We start from the raw sequence: 12,712 nt of genomic DNA, 5'->3' as shown, positions 1-12,712 counted from the left end.
AGCAAGTGTTGGAGAGAGATATGAAAGACATGCTTGCTCCAAACATATTTTTCTCTCTGATATAATCAAAGAAGATTGAAAAGAGCATTATTCTCTTGTATCTGATGCAGTGTTATTTAATCCTGGGTCCAGGTTCCACTAAGAATCATGTCTCCTACTACAAGTGGTACATGCTCTGCTCTTCGGAAACCTGCACCGGGTGATATCGACTCCCATATCTACAGTTATTATTGATTGATGTTATTAACCTTTAATCTGCGTAGGAAGCCTCGGAGAGGTATTGTCATGGAGGAAGGGAGGCGTTGAGGGATGGGATAGGAGTTTGCTTGGTGGGGAAAATAGGAAAGTTAACATTCTAGACAGAAGAAACAGCAGGGACGTTACTACCCCACATGGCACCTTTGTACAGAGGATCAAAAGATGCTTCGTCCTCAAGACATTTGACTACCATTTGCCAGAATTTATTGGTATAAATCTGTGATGGCTGCAGTTTGAATGCGATACCCTTGTGCTATGCCCAACTTTCACAGCGGTACCTGGCAGGCCTGGAGCACCACGGGAAAGGCACAGAGGTTGAGAGAACCGTGGTGGAGACAAGCAAAGCTCATTGACATGAGAGCATTAGCTTGGTGGTTGTGTGGGCAGAAGCAGGGGATGGGAAGAAGTTGCAGAACGTGGCAGGAGATGAAGCTGGAAAGAAATGTGGGGCCTCATGACACCCCACTCTGTGGTTTTGCTGACTGTAAAAGTTGAGGCACCACCTGACTCAGAGGGTCTTGCACTCTGGGGCATGCAGTCTCCCTCTCCTTCTCGTTCTCCACACCTCCACCCTTCAAAACAACCAGTGTCTTGCGTTCAAAGACAGGTTGTCCTGTCTTGGACTAGAAGACAGGATTCCCAGGCAGGAATCTGTGGTTGTGGGTGTTTGTCCTGCCTTACTGTTAGAAGCTGCGAAGTGTTGGGCAAATTGCTTCAGTTCCCTGGGACTTCTTCCTCCTGTCTCCACAGGGGCAGCTCGAAAGTCCAACTAGCCCCAAGATTCTATCTGACCTTGGGATTCCATGGTTCCCTACTTCCAAGATGCTCCAAGATTCTGCAAGTCATCTCTGAGCTTCCATGATTCTTTGACTCCCAAGTCAAGCTACATAGACTCCCATCCTCAATTCCCAAGGTTGTTGGGTGCAGCTCTAAAATTCTACTACAGTGGAGTCAAGCTTTCCAGTCACATGGGCCATACAAAGTCAACTCTGAGGCTTCAGTGACCAAAAGACACATGATTTGATGAGAAAGAGAAAGGAAAAGAGAAACATTCTCTATTCAGATATAGCACAACTGCTCTCTGATCACCGAGAATTTGTATTTCGTACTTCTTGAAAGAACTATTTTGGTCATAGCAGGTGTTTTGTTTTGTTTTCAGTGTATCCATCTTATGAGTCCTATAAAAGGCACAATTAACAGAAATCCATTGGTTCAATTTGTGGTAAAACTTGCGTGCATTCATGATCTAGATTTTCCAAATTGCTTTAACTCAAAGAAAGGTGTCATTGCCCTCATTTTCTCATGTTTTTTTTTTTTTTTTTTCTTTCTTGAAAACAATGTGAATGTTAGTGCAAAAACATGAGATAGACATTTGGCAAAACCAACCAATAAAGACTAGGAAGGAAATAACAAAGTGATTATTTTATATTTGATTTATCATTATCTCCTTACATTCATTTACCTTTTTTTAAAAAAAGATTTTATTTATTTATTTGAGAAAGAGAGCAAGCATGAACAAAGGCGGTAAAGAGGAAGATAGGGGCTGAGGGAGAGGAAGAAGCAGATTCCTCACTGTGTGGGGAGCCCGATGGGGGAGGGGCTCAATCCCAGTACCCTGGGATCATGACCTGAGCCTAAGGCAGGCACTTAACCGACTGAACCACCCAGGCGCCCTATTTAGCTTTTGTTAACAAATTTATGAATAAACACAACATGTATTAAAAATCAGAGCAAATACAAAGTACAAGCAAGTCAAAGACCGGTACATGTAAAAAGACTGGGAGGGAGTGTGACATAAGAGTTAGGGACCTGTTTCCTCTGCTGTGGGTCCTACTTCCAACAAGATGTGAGCTTCTCACCACCAGGAACAGAATTTCAGAGCTTAAAGATAAGCCCTATTTTCTGCCTTGAGACTGAAACTTAGAGTTTTACTTTCTCAGGTTGCTCAACAGCAGAAATGTTGATGGGCACAGTGCTGGAGGCGACCAGTGGAGCCGGACTTGGCCATGTGGGTATCATGTCCACAGCTTTCTTGGAGTTTCTCAGGACTCGTTTTGACTCTGCAGGAGCTTTGCCCTAAATGCTGGCTTCCAAACGCAGTGCCAGCTGGGATGTCATCATGTTTCAACATTAGATCCCAGCTCATGAATCTCTGAGTCAGAGGCCTTTGGGAAGACAAAGCACCTTGGTTATGGAGTGTTCTCTCCCATCCAGGGCAACAGGAGGTAAACTACCATCTTTTGAGCAACAGGGCATGGATACAAAGTCAGCAATGTGGGCAGTCCCAGTGGCCCAGAGGTTAGCGCCACCTTCAGCCCAGGGTGTGATCCTGGAGACCTGGGATTGAGTCCCACGTCAGGCTCCCTGCATGGAGCCTGCTTCTCCCTCTGCCTGTCTCTGCCTCTCAGTCTCTCTCTCTGAATAAAATAAATAAATTAAAAAGAAAAGAAAACTATTTGTGAACATTGAAATCTGAATTTCGGGACGCCTGGGTGGCTCAGTGGTTTGGTGCCTGCCTTCGGCCCAGGGCGTGATCCTGGAGTCCTGAGATCGAGTCCCGCATCGGGCTCCCTGCATGGAGCCTGGTTCTCCCTCTGCCTGTGTCTCTGCCTCCCTCTCTCTCTGTGTCTGTCGTGAATAAATACATAAAATCTTAAAAAAAAAAAAAAGTCAGCAATGTGTGCGGCGTGGGGGAGGGTGGGGAGTGAGTAGAAGGACTACCCAGAGGTGTGATCCCTTGTAGTCAGCACCAGATGCTGACAGACACATAGCAACCAATTTTTGGCAAAGGGACATTGTGTCAGGCAGGGTGTCCTGAGGAGCTTCTGGAGAAGTGAGCATCTCTTTAGAGCCTCGTTACCATGACAGCCAGGCACCTGGATCAGATACCTAATATCAGAGTGCTTTGTGAAGCTTGGGTACCAGGGCAGGAGTGGTATACATCCTTCCAGTGGAAGAAAAGTACCTGTCCTCTATCTTAGGTTCCTCCCTGCCCACTGCAGAGGCTTCCTTCCTGTCCACTCCTTCTACCACCATGCTGAGTCTACATCTCAGCTCTGACATTTACAAGACAAATTACCCGATGGAGCCTCTGTTTCCTCATCTGTAAAATGGGAGTGATGAGGTTGTTGGGAGGAGTAAAGGATCATTTTGTCTGTTACAAATACAAGGAGCCTAAAGCGCAGTCAGTCCCTGAATCATCATGAGCATCATCATCTCCAACGTCAGAGCTGGAAAGAGTTTTAGAATCGACGTGTTTTGTGCCACATTTATTCTTCCTGCTTCTGACAAGTATTGGCTGAGGGCCTCCTGAGTGCTGGGGAAACAGGTTGGGGGAGAAGACAGAAGAGGCCCCTACCCGGTTGTTCAGAAACTGGTGGGGCAGACAGGCCGGGATCTTTCATTTGCTTGCAAAAGTCACATCAAATTCCTGGGTGGTGTGGTCTGGTGTCCATCTCATCAGGATCTCCTGGGGGCAGGTAGGCTTCCTCAAGGAGGGGACAGCCAGCTCGAGACCTGGAGGGGTTTGCTGAGTTAGAGGGCTGATTGGGGAAGGTCCAACCTAGAAACCAGATCTTCTGGCCCCCTTTAGCCCTGCAACTGAGATCTGCTAATTCTGTCTTCCAGACATCTCTGGAACGTGAACACTCCCTCCATGCCACTGGCCCTGCCTGGGGTTGCCTGCCTCCTCCAGAGGACTTCAACAGCCTCCAAATCATCTTTCCTGCCTGTCCTGCTCCACAGAGTAGCCAGTGGGTCTTTGCAGAAAGCAAAGCTAACCACGTCCTTCCCCAGCGGAACACCTTCCGTGTCTCTCCATGCTGTAAGATGAAGTCCTGACTCCTTTGCACAGTTGTTGAAGCCCTGTAGCATCCAGACCCTGCAGACCCCTCTGACCTCCTATCTCTCCCTTGCCCCGCATCCCATCCACTGCACTGCACACCAGTCTGCATCTGAAAAGTGCCTCCTGCTGGACCTCTCACCTGCTGATCCCTGTGATTCACACAGGCTTCCATGCTTCAGGCCTTAGTGTAAACACTCCTGGCCCTCCCTCCCTGGTCCCAGTTAATCCCCTGTTTTCTCTTCCCCATAAGAGGTGCCTGCTTTATCGTGCATGCTTGTTAAGGGTCTGGTTGGATGCAGGGGTCTTGTCCTCCTGTCACCTGCTGAATCCCGGTGCCTGGCACAAGGCGTTCAGGAGATGCTGTTGCTAGCTAGAATGCGACAAAACAAATGATCCCCATTCAGATCTCTTCTCTTGATCTCCATCTCTCCACCCACAAAGGGGCCTTATAAGGCACCCAGCAGAGTTACTATGCAGTTAGTCATACAAAACCTCTAATATGTGTTTTTCAGTAATAGCCGGCTTCATGGAGACGGGGGATTTCACAGTGTCAGTCCCAACACGTTCTACATGGGGAGGCATTCTTTACTGGATCCATGAATGAATTAGTGAAGAGCTATGAATGAACGCATGGCTAGCCATGGGCAAATTACTAAATATCTTGTACACCTTGGTTTTCTTATCTGTGAGATGGGGATGACAATAGACCTATCACACAGGCTTTTAGTAGTTTAAATACGTAAATATAGAAATGTTTAGATAAACGTTTCCTACTTAGTGTGTGTGTGCGCGTGTGTCTGCTGTTATGGTTGCAATTATTACGGAAATGTATAAAAACATACAAACAAACATAGAAGCCTGGGTGGCTCAGTGGTTGAGCCTCTGCCTTTGGCTGAGGTCGTGATCCCCGGGTCCTGAGATCGAGTCCCGCGTCGGGCTCCCTGCAGGGAGCCTGCTTCTCCCTCTGCCTGTGTCTCTGCCTCTCTCTCGGTCTCTCATGAATAAATAAATAAAATCTTTAAAAAAAATAAAAACAAAGAACAAAGGTTCCCAATGAAAAGTAAGCCCGCATCCCTTTCATCCCCTTCCTTCAATGCATATGCACATAATGGCTGTATTACACACCCATTTCACAGACAGAGAAACGGAGGCACAGAGAGGTTAAACACCTTGAGGCCTGTCAGCCTGGAGCTTTGTCACTCTTGTATGTGGAGGTTTCTCAACCTCAGCACAACCGACCTTGAGGCGGGGCGGGGGCTGCGTCATGGCACGACGTTCAGGAGCCTCTGTGGCCCGTTCCCTGGAGACACAGTCGGACAGCCTCGTGCCCCAGGTGTGTCTCCAGGTGCTGCAGAATGTGCTGGGGCCGGGGCCGGGCGGGGCCGGGCGGGGCCGGGTGGGGCCGAAGCGCCCCTTTCTGGAGAAGCCCCGCTGTCTGCGCGCGCGGCCCTCCCCCGACCCCGCGGGGCACACGCGGCAGCCCGAGGCCCTCGGCCCAGCGTCTCGTCTCCACGCCGCGTCCCGGCGGCCGCGGCGCTTCGCTGCTCACAGGCGGGCGGAGCGGCTCCCGCACAGACGGCCCCGCCGACCAGGACTTCCGGGGCGGGGCGCGGCGGGGGCGGGGCCGCGGCGCCGTGACGTCAGGGGGCGTGTCCGCGCGCGGGCCCTCCCCCTCCCCGGCCGGGGCGGCTGGCCAGCCCGGAGTCGCTGGGCGCGCACGGTAGGTGGCCGTGGGGGGCGCGCGGGGCGCGGGGCGCGGCGCCGGCGGGGCGGCCGTGGAGGGCCGGCGGGCGCCGAGGAGCCCCCAGCCCGGGCCCGCGGCGGCTGGAGGCGGCGGGAAGGCGGCGCGCGCGGCCGGTCCGCGGGGTGCGGGGTGCGGCAGAGCCCCGGCGCCCCGACCGCGCTCCCCGCCGGGGGCCCGCGCGGCGGCGCTCAGCGTCCGTGGGGGGCGGGGCGGCCGCTTGCCGGGGTCCCCGCCCCCCTCCCGGCCTGCGGGGACCTCCGGGCGGGCGCCGGGACGCGCGGGGTCGCGCGCAACTTAACTTGCCGAGCCGTGCACTGGCGAGGCGCGCCCGGAGCGGAGGCGTCGGGGGGCGCGCACCGCCGGGGCCTGGGGTCACCGGCGACGAGGGGTGCTCGTCCCGCGGACCCGCCGCCCCGCTGCCCCCGCCGCTGGGTGGGCGCAGCCGGGACCGGGAGCGGCAGCCGGGGAAGGGGGCCTGGGTCGCCGGGGCGGCGTGGCGGGACCTGGGGGGCACAGGGCAGAGCGCAGGTCAGGCTCTCGCACCCAACCGCCCGTCACGCCCTGGGAGGGAAGGGTGGGCACCGTCCAGGGGACTGCGGTTGTTACAAGGCACTGTGCCCATCACTTGCTCACTTCCCCTTTTGCAGATGGGGAAACTGAGGCTAAGAAAGGTCATGCGCCCACGGGCCTGGTAGGCCCCACAGGTGGGATGTGGCTGAGCTGAAACCCTCCCTCCCAGGCCTCCCGACTGCGTGTACGGGTGTTGGTGAGGCGAGTTGGCAAACTCCTACTCATCCTTCAGAAGCCTCAGGCAGCGCCCGGCCTGGAAGCCTCCTCTGGTCCTCTGCAGGCATTGTTGGGCGCTTCCTGTTCTGAAACCCACAGGGGCAGCTGGCGCGTTCCCTCGCTTACCAGCCTCCTTGCAGGTCTGTCTCCCGTCCTGGGCTGTGGACCCTTCTCCTTGTACCCCATCGCCTATCCTTTATTCAGCTGGGTGGCCTGATGACAAGGCCAGGCCTCTGGAGTTGGGCAAATCTCCGGGTGACTCGCTCTGGTTCAGTAGTGATGTAGTCTGTGCCAGTCGTTCCTCCTTATCCTGCCTCAGTTTCCATGATTGTGAAATTGGGTGTGTTGAGTCATTCGTGAACCAGTTTACCCTACTGAATCCTGTTGTAGTATTCTATTATTTACCCAATGGATGTGTTTTTATCACCTCATTTTTTAGAACTTCATGTAATCTCTTTATAGCAGCCTCACTGAGATAGAATTCATATATCCTACAATTGACCCTTAAAAAAAAAAAGCATTCAATTCAGTGTTGTTTTTTTTTTTTTTTTAGATTTTTTTTAGGATATGCAGAGATGTTGCAACCACCATCACTAACCTAATTCTAAAACATTTCATCACCCAAAAAGAAACCCTGGGCCCATCAGCAATCACTCCTCAATCCCTCCATCTCCAACCCCTGGCAACCACTAATCTACTTTCCATCTCTATGGATTTGCCTGTGCTGGACGTTTCCTGTAAATGGAGTCAGCACAATGTGGCCTTTTGCGACTGGTGCTGTTCACTTAGAACAATTCGGAGGCCGATCCATGTGGTGGTTTATAGCAGTTCTTCATTAGACCTTTTTTTTTTAAGTATTTCATTACTTTTCTTTAACAGTTTTTTTCTTAAGATTTATTTATTTATTGGAGAAAGAGAGAGAGTGAGAGCATGAGGAGGGGGGACAGAGGGAGGAGGAGTGGGGAAGCAGACTCCCTGCTGAGTATAGAGCCTGAGCCTCAGGGCTGGATCTCATGACCCTGAGATCAGGACCTGAGCCGAAACCAAGAGTCAGACGCTTAACCCACTGAAGCACCCAGGTGCCACAGTATTTCGTTACCTTTTTTTTTTTAAAGTTTTTTTTAGGTTAATTCCAGTATAGTTAACATACAATGTCATATTAGTTTTATTAGTTGTATTTCATTACCTTTTAATGGTTGAATAATATTCCCTTGCAGGGATATAACTCTATTCATCCAGTTCTCAGCTGGTGGACATTATTTCTACTTTTTTTGGCTGTTGTAACACTGCTGTGAACATTCGTGTACAAGTCTGCGTGTGTGCATATGTTTTCAGTTCTCCCGGGTATATCCCTGGGAGTGGAGTTGCTGGATCGGATGGTAATTCTATGTTTAACCTTTTGAAGAAGTGCCAGTTTTCCCAAGCAGCTGCCCCGTTTTACAATCCCACCAGCCATGGATAAGGGTACCGATCATTTTAAGTAAATATAGTCTCCGGAGCAGTCATAATCTTTGAAATCACTGGCTTCAATGTGCTTGTTAAAAATTATTTTTCCAATATGCATTGGATTAAATGCCTCATTAGCAGAATAAGGAGTGTCCTTCAGGTCACCCAGGAACATCTCTGGGACCATCAAGAAATCAGAAATCAAGCCCATGGAGCGCTTCGCCCAGGTGTGTGTGCGCTTCCGTCGTTTCTGTAACAGGGACTTCCTTGCTGAGGGCCTTCAACCAGACCCTGTGCAGGACAGGGGGCAGTGAGGAGCCCAGGGGCTTGCAGTGCCCACCTCAGGACCTGGTGGTGCTGATTAGGAACCTGTGCAGAGGGGATAGGAAGAGTGAGAACCGCCCAGACCTTCCCACCCCACACCAGCTGGGTGGCCCTTCACAGTGAGGACCTGCGGAAGCCAGTCTCTCAGCTTCGAAAGGGAGTCTGGTCCTGCCCACCATCCCCCCCCCCCCCACCCCCCGGGCCACCCATGCTCACTCTGAAGGTGACCTCCTCCCCCGGTGGCCAAATCTCCGGGTGACTCACTCTGGTTTAGTAGTGATGTAGTCTGTGCCAGTCATTCCTCCTTATCTGGCCTCAGTTTCCATGACTGTGAAATTGGGTTTCACAGGTGGGCCACCTGCGCAACCTCAGTGAGTCACTGCTTCTTTCAACAAGTGCCACCCCCTCCTCATCTCTGCCCCCAGACTAGAGACCTGCAGTCTGGAGTTATAGGTGCCTCAGTGGTGCCCCTCAGGATGACACACAGACATCCCCTCCCTCCTCTTGGCATCGCCCCCAAGTCTGGGACCCCTCACCTCTTTGCCTCTGTGAGGTGGAGCCGCCCAGAAAGCACCCAGGTCAGAGCACGGCATTTTCATGAAAGAACCAAGTTTCTTAAAAGTCACCAGTTCTTCCTGATGTTCTTAACCCTGTCATCTGCTAGTTCTGGAACGGAAGGCAGCATTCCTCTGTGCGTTCTGGGTTTGCATTGAGCAGCCTCGTCCTACCTGGGCGGCTGCTATTCCAAAGGGCCATTGAGACAGGCCTCTGGCATCTGTAGCCAGCCCCTCCCGCTTTTGTTCATCTGTAACTACTTTCCTTTCCTGGTCCTTTTAAAATCAAGCATTCCTGTGTAGCCTGGGGAAATGGCAACAGGGTTCAAGAGGCTCAGCCAGGGTCTCTGAGCCTCGGTGTGTCCTGCTGGGGAGTGGGCGTGGACTGAGTCAGAACTTGGATGCGGTGCCACCTTGGGATTGGGAGAACTGTCAAAAATGTGTTATCGGCATGACTTTGTGAATTGTTCCGTAGTAAGAGAGGCAGAGCAGAAGTGGCTGGTGTTAGTGATTTGAAAGTCCAGGTATATACCTGCTTGGCTGGCTCTGATTTGCCTTGTGGCACTGCAGAAACTTGTCTGTAACAGCCGCTCCCGGCCTCCCCACCTGCCACCTGTTCCTGCCATCTGCAGTCCCCCTTCTCTGCTCTCGGCAGCCACACATTCACCCTGTCTGGAGCTACTCGAGAGAAGGTTCCAAGATGCCTGCCCTTCCCATGGCCCTTCTCTGGTCTCCTCCACTCTGGGCTGTGGCACGAGGTGGATTCATGGGAATGATTCATTGAGACCAGCTCATGAGGTGGGCCAGACCCCAGAAATTGCAGGGCAGGGCTGCTGAGGACAGTGCCCACATGCCCTGGGGAGCCTCTGTGCCTGCCACGGGGGGAGGAACTTTGTGTTATCCTGCGTGCTCAGATGGTGGAGGCAAACGCAGGCCAGCCAGATTGTCTGCCAAGTGCATTCTTGCACCAACCAGACTTTTGACCAGTCTGCTGTGGCCAGAAAGCCAGCTGGTGGCCAGAAAGTGGGCCTGGTGGTAGCATGCATACTCCAGGGCTTAGGCCTGCCTTAGAATCTAGTTGTTCCCCTCAGTGGCTGTGTGGTTGTATTCTTTGGCTGCCTTCCCAATGCATCCGTTTTCTAGTCTGCAGAATAGAGGTACAGATAGGACCTACCTCCTGGATTGGACCAGAGGGGATGGGGACGGGGGTGGGGATGGGGGTAAAGTGCTCACCTTGATACAAGGCAAAATGTGACAGCTCAGGGTCAGACAGGCTGTTGGGATCTTGAGCATGTCCCTTTGGGAGCCTCGGCGTCCCCATCTGTCAAAAGGCCATGATTACAACTGATATCAACAGAGCTCACCAGGCATGGGGCAGTGTTCTAGGCGCTTTATTTACCTTAACTCATTTGATCTGCTCAGTGGCCATATGAATTGGACAAGCCGAGGCACAGAGAGGTGAAGTAATTTAGCACAAGGTCACCCCACCAGGAAGTAGGAGAGGCAGGATTTGAATCCAGAGTCTACACTCTTAATTACCATCTTATCCCTTCTTCATACCCTACCTTTTTTTTTTTTTTTCTTTTTTTGATTTTATTTATTTTTTGAGTGAGAAGAGAGCACATGCAGGGGGGAGAGGGAGAAGCAGACTCCCAGGCCAGCCGGGAGCCCAAGGTGGGACTCGATCCCAGGACCCTGGGATCATGACCTGAGCCAAAGGCAGACACTTAACCCACTGAGCCACTCAGGTGTCTCTTGATACCTTATCTTAATGCCCAGCACATAAGAAACACTCAGAAGGTGTCAGTTATTATTACTATATTACAGTGTTATATATTATTACAAATTATCATGTATTATTAATGCATGTTTATCCCATTCCCTGTCCGTTTGTCCACACTCCATCCTGGATGACAGAACAAGCAGGGCTCTTGGCTTCTTACCCCACAACACTGATCCCTCTACTCCCTCCCATTCCCCCACACTCCCGAGCAGATGGGGCTGGGTAGGAGCTTGGAGGCAGCTGAGTCCTATTTGGGCTTCTGAATCACGGTGTGACACTGGGCAAGGTGCTTTCCCTCTCTGAGACTCAGTTTCCTCACCTGTGAAATGGACAGGTTGGACTTGTAACAAGCTGCCAATTGATGCCTTTGACCCAGACGATGGTTTTTGTTCAGTTTCCATTGGGTTTTACTTTATTTTTTTAAGATTTTATTTATTTATTCATGAGAGACACACACACACAGAGAGGCAGAGACATAGGCAGAGGGAGAAGCAGGCTCCTCGCAGGGAGCCTGATGTGGGACTCGATCCCAGGACCTGGGATCCTGCCCTGAACTGAAGGCAGATGCTTTAACCACTGAGCCACCCAGGAGTCCCTGGGTTTTATTTTAAATGGAACCGACGTTCAGTTGTTTTTTAGAGAATAATCCAATTTCCCACTTCTTTTGGGAACTCAGGAGCTTGGGCCAAACTGGAGTGGCCTGAAGCTCCCCCTCAAATGCCCTGGGCTCTCCTGGTCATCATAGTCTTCACCATTCCCCACCATCGCATGAGTGACCTGTCTGCCCCAAGGGCTTGCTGGCCCGGTACAGGTCTTCACTGCTCTGAGGCCACCACGGGCCTGCCTGGGTGTACTTGAACAAGCAGTTCCATTGCTTTAAAAATAAAATGTTTTAACCACTGATTTCCATGTTCTTCAAGAGTCCTTCCAGTTCTGCTTTTCTAGGAGGTTGTCTGAGGCCTCCTGATACCTCTTCTGCCACTAGGAGCCTCAAGGCTTTTAACACATCAGGAGCTTGCCCCCATTTCACACTCCCTGCATGGAAGGCTCTGTCTCTGGACCCCAGGGTCCCACCTTATTTGGTTCCGGTCCCCACACAACCCACAGTGAGATATTCAGGGCGAGCTGAGACCCCTCTGCTGTGAGTACTGACGAGTATGTCTGTGTCCCAGCACATCTACATCACCTGCATGGCTCTGGGGACGCTTTCTCTGTCCTCACAAGGGATCAGGGGAGGCATTGGTTATTGACCACTCCATTTCCTGGAAACTGAGGCTCAGAGACTGTCGAGTCACTTTCCCTGAAGTCACACAGGTCTGATGTGACAGCATTGGAATTTGAACCCAGATCTGCCCAACTCCAGAGGCTGCCTGTGGGGTCATCCCTCCATCCCATCACGGCACAGATATCCGCTGAGTGACGCCCTCCGCTAGCCTCTATAGGTACCACTGTGTCCATGGCACCTGGCCCCGCACCTAGGTCAGCGGAGGCACTCGGTAAAGGCTTGTGGGATAGAGGCATGTGGCAGTTTTCAGCTAGATGCTGGGGTGCGGGATTTAAGAAGCCACCAGGTCCCCATTTTTCCTGGAGTGTTTACCCTCTGGTGGAGGAATCAGACAAGAAAAAAGTCAACCACGTCTCTGACCCAAGATGTCTACCTAGAATGTTGGCAAACGACAGCCCCCAGGGCCCTATCCAGCCCGCTGCTTGTTTTTATAAATAAAGTTTTTTTGGAATACAGCCACACATTTATTTCCATTTTGTCGGTGGCTGCTTCTGAACCAGGAGGGCAGAGTTCAGAGACAGAGACCGTGTGGTCCACAAAATTGAAAGTATTTACCGCCAGGCCCTTTACAGAAAATCTGGCAACCCCTGATCTAATCATCTCTTGGGTCCCTTTAAGTTATAATCTTTGGTAAGGTGATAGTAAAATAATGATTGCCGTTCATATTTGAGTGCCTGCTGGATACTTA

At 51.6% G+C, this 12,712-nt stretch overlaps 2 protein-coding genes across 5 annotated transcripts in view; one reads left to right on the top strand and one right to left on the bottom strand.

Moving 5' to 3' along the window:
- The window catches only part of CRYBA4 (crystallin beta A4), a 28,303-nt gene extending 22,618 nt beyond the window's left edge, over nt 1-5,685 (bottom strand). For both annotated transcript variants that reach the window (XM_077874159.1, XM_077874158.1), the window contains exon 1: nt 5,342-5,685. The gene's annotated coding sequence lies outside the window, so the exon portion shown is untranslated. The remainder of the gene's footprint in view (nt 1-5,341) is intronic.
- Nucleotides 5,686-5,742: 57 nt separating this feature from the next.
- The window catches only part of TPST2 (tyrosylprotein sulfotransferase 2), a 52,084-nt gene continuing 45,114 nt past the window's right edge, over nt 5,743-12,712 (top strand). Inside the window, exon 1 of one of the 3 annotated variants that reach the window (XM_077874150.1) lies at nt 5,743-5,822. The gene's annotated coding sequence lies outside the window, so the exon portion shown is untranslated. Of the gene's footprint in view, nt 5,823-6,493; nt 6,773-12,712 lie in introns of those variants that run through there. The other 2 variants (XM_077874152.1, XM_077874153.1) reach the window with 2 other exon arrangements.

The sequence above is a fragment of the Canis aureus genome, chromosome 27 (genome assembly GCF_053574225.1).
Source record: "Canis aureus isolate CA01 chromosome 27, VMU_Caureus_v.1.0, whole genome shotgun sequence".
In the NCBI taxonomy this organism is placed as follows: Eukaryota; Metazoa; Chordata; class Mammalia; order Carnivora; family Canidae; genus Canis; species Canis aureus.
Note: the sequence above shows the minus strand (reverse complement) of the source record. Positions and strands in the feature narration are given on the sequence as shown.